We start from the raw sequence: 6,301 nt of genomic DNA on the forward strand, positions 1-6,301 counted from the left end.
ATATATCTTATTTGGAAAAAACAATATAAAATTTAAAAAAGTAAATAATTAAGTTTTTTAATAAAATTTCATATTTTCATAAAGATATAGGGCCCGTTTGCAAAACTTTAGAAGTAACTTTTTTTAACTTTTAACTTATGAAAAGTAGTAATATTAATGTCTGGTACAATTTTCAAAACCAAATTGCAACCTTCTAAGAAGCTATTTAGAAGCTTATAAAGAAATTAAAAAAAATGACTTCTCTCATAATACATTTACTTTTCATCAGATTTCTATAAAATAAGCACTTTTAGAGTTAAAAATCCAAACACAAAATAACCTATTTATAAGTTACTTTTAATAGAGTCATTTATTATTTAAGTTATTTTATCAAAAAGAGAAGTTGGTTACCCAAACTGAGCCACAGTCAATTAACTTTTTGATAGTCACTAAAATAACTGTATTTAAAAACTGACTTTTTTAAACAAAAAAAAATCAAAGTAAAATATGAACCATCAATTCTATTCATTAAACAAGAGGGTATATCTTAAATGAGAACAACAATTATGTACTTATAGAATATGCCATATTTGTATAGACCATTAGATTATATTACATGGAGATCAAAGGTTAATATAAAAGAAGAATATTGATAGACTGTAATAAATACACAATATCTTAGTGCATAATTAAGTACTTTAAATAACAATACTATAACAATATCTAAATTCGTACAAAATTATTTTGAACTAAAACAAAATATTTAAATCGAGATTCAACCTGGAACACGTGATGGCGAGCCACGGCTCTTACCCAGGGAACTCGTATCTCAGATAACATTATTCATAAGTCATTTCATAGTCATAATCATTATTTAATCATTCATCAAGCCATGGCATATTAACTCCTTTTATTAACAACCTCCCTTTCACATTTTTTCATCGTCATTCCCTTATAATTCATCTTGATTACCCTTTCCGGGTCCTGACCAAACTTTTTATCAAACTCTTCTCATCCTTCTTAATATCGAATAATCTTAAAATCAACCTAACTCTAACATTAAATCAATCACATCACACGAGGATTGAACTTTAACTTCTCGAACTCATGACTATCACTAAGACATCCTCGACACTCTATTTTCTTTTTTGTTTCTAATATAGCAAATGAACTCTGAATTGCACAAACTTTATGTCCAGGCGTTCATATTGAAATAAGATTTCTAACAAACTAAATATCATAATTTTCTGATTTTTCTAGCCTCAGGAATAAAGGAAAAACCGTGACTGCTCTGCAGTGCATAAAACCAGAAAAACAGCAGCAGCATGTGATATTCAAAATTCAATATAAAATCCAAGTTAAATCCAATGACTTTGAAAATTAATGTAGTTAAACTTTACTCATCCAGGTTTCTTTCTCAATTGGTTCTGAGTTAATACCATTTTTAATGAAAAAGTTACATTACCTGGAAGTTAAGTAAAAATGAGACAAAATCTGTTTTAAAAACCAACAAACTTAGTACCTTTCAATTGGAATAACTTTTATTACAAAACTCCAATTAAGCTAAATTTTGATTTGAGAACCCCTAGCTCATCCAGAAACAAGTGTGTCTTGGTTGCAACCCAATTTCTATTTAATTCTAAGAGTTACAAGCATTGGAAGTTGATGCATAGCTTGCTGAAATCTGTTTCTTTTCAGTTTTGACCACCAATATTCAAAAATTCACAGCTCCCAATCCTCAACTCTTAAAATTCTGAAATTTTAGAGAAATAAAGCAAGTTAATCAAATTTTATAACAAAATTGGTTTTGCTCCAAAACTCAACTCGTAGAAGTCGCAGCAAGACAAACAAGTTGCTGCCCTGTTTTTTTCTGCTGTTGGACAGATTTAACAACCTAACTTTAAAAATTTGCCATAAATTGTATATTTAACAAAAAGGTCCCAAATTTTCCAGTTTAGTTCCTTATATTTCCAAGTTTAGCCCAAACTTAGTCTCATACAATTCCGATCATTACATAATTAGTTACAGCATATACAATACCACCACAACACAACTCTACATCCTTATTAACAAACACCAATTCTAATCCATCATAAATAAATATAAGAGCACACCATTAATAACTTTCACACCTCATAATTCTAATATATAAATTCACTAACAAATCTATTCTAACAACATTACAAGGATAATCATTAAATACAACAAACAATCCAACTTATTCTATGGTTCCTCTAACCTAAGTTTTCACAACACCGTAAATATTAAATGTGCGAAACTTAAACCATACCTTGGCCGATCACTTAATTCACCCAAGGCAGCCTCACAACTCAAAATTACAGCCCCTCCAAGCTCAATCAAACAGCCCCAAACCAAGCTTGATCACCAACAAGCCTCCAACAAGCATCAACATTCACATACACACTACCTAAACCACAATTAACACATCCAAACATAACAACTCAATACCCAAATTCCTAAATTCAGAAATTTCATTAGGGTTTAAGATCTCTTACCTTTACCTACTGATCCTTGGGCAATACCCACAAGAAATCAAGTCTAGTGGACCCCTAAAACATGAAAATCATCAAGGAATTGAGTTTCTCAAACCTTAAACCCGAAATTCATATACCAGCAGAAATGGAGCTAGAAAAAAGCAATTCACTTACTGTTTTATTTGAATAGAATTGAAGAACTCAGCGAGCCCGACGCGTGGCCGCAAACGGCTCGTCAATCGGAGCTCCAGATCAAAAGTTATCAAAGAAAGAAGATCAAGCTAGGTTTTGGAATTCATTCTCTTCTTCTCCATGCATTTACGCTGCTTCTGTTGTGTTCTAAGGCAGAAAATGAGCTTTAGCTCATTTATATACTGGGCTGGTTGGGCCCGCGGGCTTGGTTTGGGCCCGGTTCAACCGGCTCGGCCCATTCGGCTCAATTTTGGGCCAAATTTTTCGAAAGTGATATCAAAATTCTCGTTTTGCCGAGCTCTATCCTATTTTGATATTAGTTTTGCATATTTAATTTTCCTATTGAAAATTCGATTTATTGACTAATTATATACCGATTTTAGCGGGGTTTACATCCTACCCACCTAATTAGGAATTTTGTCCTCAAAATTCAGAGTGCGTTACCTGAATAGAGGTGTGGGTAGTCCTTCCGCATCTCTGTCTCAAGCTCCTAGGTATATTCTTCAATACTAGCCCAACACCAAGCTACTTTCACTAAGAAAGTCTCTTTCCCGTGTAAACGCTTAATGCTGGTATCATCAATTCTAACGAGAGTTATTGGAAACGTCAGATCTTCTCTCACTTGAACTAATTCCGGCTTTAGGGCATGACTAGGATCAAAATTGTATTTACGAAGCTGCGATATGTGAAACACGTCATGCAGGTTCGAACAATGTGGTAGTAAAGCGATCCTATACGCCACTGGTCCGATGTGATAGGGATTTAGCTTTTTAGTTTTTTTTGATTGATCATCCGATTCTAGTTCATTGAAGTGATCTTCAGAAATAGGTATCCCCTTTCTTCCAACTTGAGAAGTTTTCTTCTTAGATCCACCTAACTCTTTTGTCGGCTTTCATAGTGAGAATTCTAACTTAGATTTGCGTAACTCTTCCTCTGTTGTTTCGGCTGTCAAATTCAGGAACTAAGACGTTTGATATTCCAGTTTTCGGTTAATTCAAAGGTGTTTAGCATACTGTGAAGTCTCACCTTCTCCCTGATGTATAGTCTCTTTGATATCCTCAATAAGTGGTTTACTCCGATGGGCAAAACGGGCCTGGTCGCTTGATCCACAGTTCCCTAACAGTATCACCTTTTGTCCTAGTCTTCGGTAACCTATTATGAAATCAATGGCTATTCCCTTTTATCTTTAATGTAGAACCTTCGACGGTTGTGGAATTTCGAACAGTTTTTGGTGGTCTTTCATTTCTTTCTCATACGTCAAACTTGTAATCACATAGATTTCCACCTCGTTCTTCATTTATGTCTGCTCAAAATATCTTCTTTGATTCGTGGTAGGTTTTAGAAATCTCAAGGTAACTTCAAAAATTTTCTCCTGTAAGCTTCGAACAACAGTTTCTTATTTCAACTTCCGACCTCAACACATAACCCTCTCTTGGTGTCTTCTGGATTCAACCGGTTTCAGTACTCTTAGTAGCCCCTTATCACCGTTATTGCACTCCTTAAGTCTTTGACTTTACAATCTCTATTTCGACATTAAACATATAAATCTTTTCTTAGTTCCCTTTCGTTTGCCAGACTTCGACATCCTCAGTAGGTCTTTATCGTCCCCTCACGCTTCCTGCATTTCGTCTTTGCTATGTTTTAAAACCGCAATAGATTTAGTTTGACTCCTTTATCTATACCCTTAATATCCAATTTAAAGTTCCAACTTATCTAGTCTTCCATTCTCCGAAATTTATATCCAAGCATTTCCCCAAAAATTTCTTACTCAGGGCATCTGTTACCACTTCACGATGTTGTATTTACATGTATCCTAAACCCCTATGGTAATGTATCGCACTAATTCCGAGTTGTTAAATAAGTTCGGGTATTCTAATTACTGGATTTGGGGTTAATCCTTCTCTTGGAGTTTGAAAGCTCTCTTCATATTCGGGTATCTATGTAACCGGTGTATTTCTAGCGCATTAAACTAATCATAGGCTTTGTGGTCGACAAGAATTTCATATTCATTATCATCATTGTTGCCAGTTCCAGCTTGTGGTTCCATTCCACCCATTACTCGGATGGTCGCGGCCGCAACAGTACCAATGGCAGCAACAACACTCATCATTGCGGTCACGTTCAGGATTATACCGAAATGATGGAATGCACAAGGAGAGGAACCTAGGTGCATCTCAAGAAAAGAGTTCAAATTAGAGACCTTTGGTAGGAAGAACAGAGCGTACAGAGTCAAAGAAGTCTCAGCTGATTCTGAAGAACATGGTTTGCGAATAGGGGTAACTCTAGTCATAGCGAGCACACAAGATTCAAGGATTACGCGCTTATACCAAGACAAGCTCAGACTCATCCTGGAAGAATAATATTCATGTGCACAAGGAGTAAAGTTAGAAAGGAAGTCAAGCTATTTAGGAAGAGCTCCGGATCGAATGTCAATGTAGGTTTCAAAAGAAGGATTAGATCGAGTCGCGAAGGTTCGTTAGCACACTCTCTCTGCATAAGGTTTCCTACCGTTCTCTTCCTTCTTCTCCAGCATAACCGATGCTTCCCACAAAGAAATAGTTGGTTAGGTAATTCCCTCTTCTAGTACTCCCTTCCACTCAATCCTAAATTCTACCGGTTATAATGATGTCTTCACTTGTGGTGCGATTGAAGTTAATCCGATTTCCGGTACTAAGCCTATCGCAAACTCGCTTCTCTCTGGAATGGAAGTTTTGACACACCTTCAAGAATTGTCTTAGAAACTCTCTCGTATAGAGATTTGGTTTCATCTCCACTTACCTCTGAACAATTAACATCTAAAGGTTGTGTTCGCTCTACTCCTCTTCCTCAAAGTTTCACCGTCACTAAATTCCAAACAATAACTCCGCATAACCCTCAACACTCCTGATTCCTTAGATATAGTCCAACCTACTTCCACTACGTCACTTAATCCTTAACCTTCAAAAGTATAACCACCCTGATTCCACTGCGTCATTCTGACTCTCATCCTTTAAGAACCTAGTCACTCATCTAAGTTAGTTAAGTATCGCTCTATTCATTCCCCTCCCAGCTCCCATCCAGCAAATTCCTCTAAACCCAAACTAATAAATGCAATTTTAATATGTATCTTAGGATAGTATGATCTATTTTCAATATCTAATTAATTTTGGTCTTCTTCTTTAAATACAATTTAAATGGTTCATTCTTTCTTGACATTTTTGGAATAAAATAATTTTTTAGTAGTAATTAACTTTGTAACACCCTACCATACTTAATCTTATGCTTAAGTCATAAGACTGAGATAGTAAGGTATTACGACCTCTAAAAATAGTAATATATATATATAATAATAGAGAAAAGATACTTAACTAGGAGCCTTGAAAAACGGGTAAAACAAAATCGCAAAATAAAAAGCGCAACGCTCAGGAAAGGATTACTTGCGTGCTAAGAAACCTAATAGGAACATGATAAAGTTAAGCAAAAGAATAAAGGAAAGCCAAGGAAACAGCAAAACTATCCCCTGACTTAGCCTGCGAAGCTAAGGCTGGCCAGAGGATATATATATATATACACATATGAACACACATAGGTATCCCCAAAATATACCAAAATACCAAAATAAACTCCTATCTCTCCCTCAACCTCTAAGAGGAGCA

General features: G+C 35.3%; 1 long non-coding RNA gene across 1 annotated transcript in view; it reads right to left on the reverse strand.

Annotated features, from left to right (window-relative positions):
* LOC107642088 overlaps window positions 1,741-6,301 on the reverse strand; it is a 6,623-nt gene continuing 2,062 nt past the window's right edge. The window contains exon 3 of the long non-coding RNA XR_002347210.1: window positions 1,741-2,407. This is a non-coding gene — a long non-coding RNA (uncharacterized LOC107642088). The remainder of the gene's footprint in view (window positions 2,408-6,301) is intronic.

The sequence above is a fragment of the Arachis ipaensis genome, chromosome B05, assembly GCF_000816755.2.
Source record: "Arachis ipaensis cultivar K30076 chromosome B05, Araip1.1, whole genome shotgun sequence".
Taxonomy (NCBI): Eukaryota; Viridiplantae; Streptophyta; class Magnoliopsida; order Fabales; family Fabaceae; genus Arachis; species Arachis ipaensis.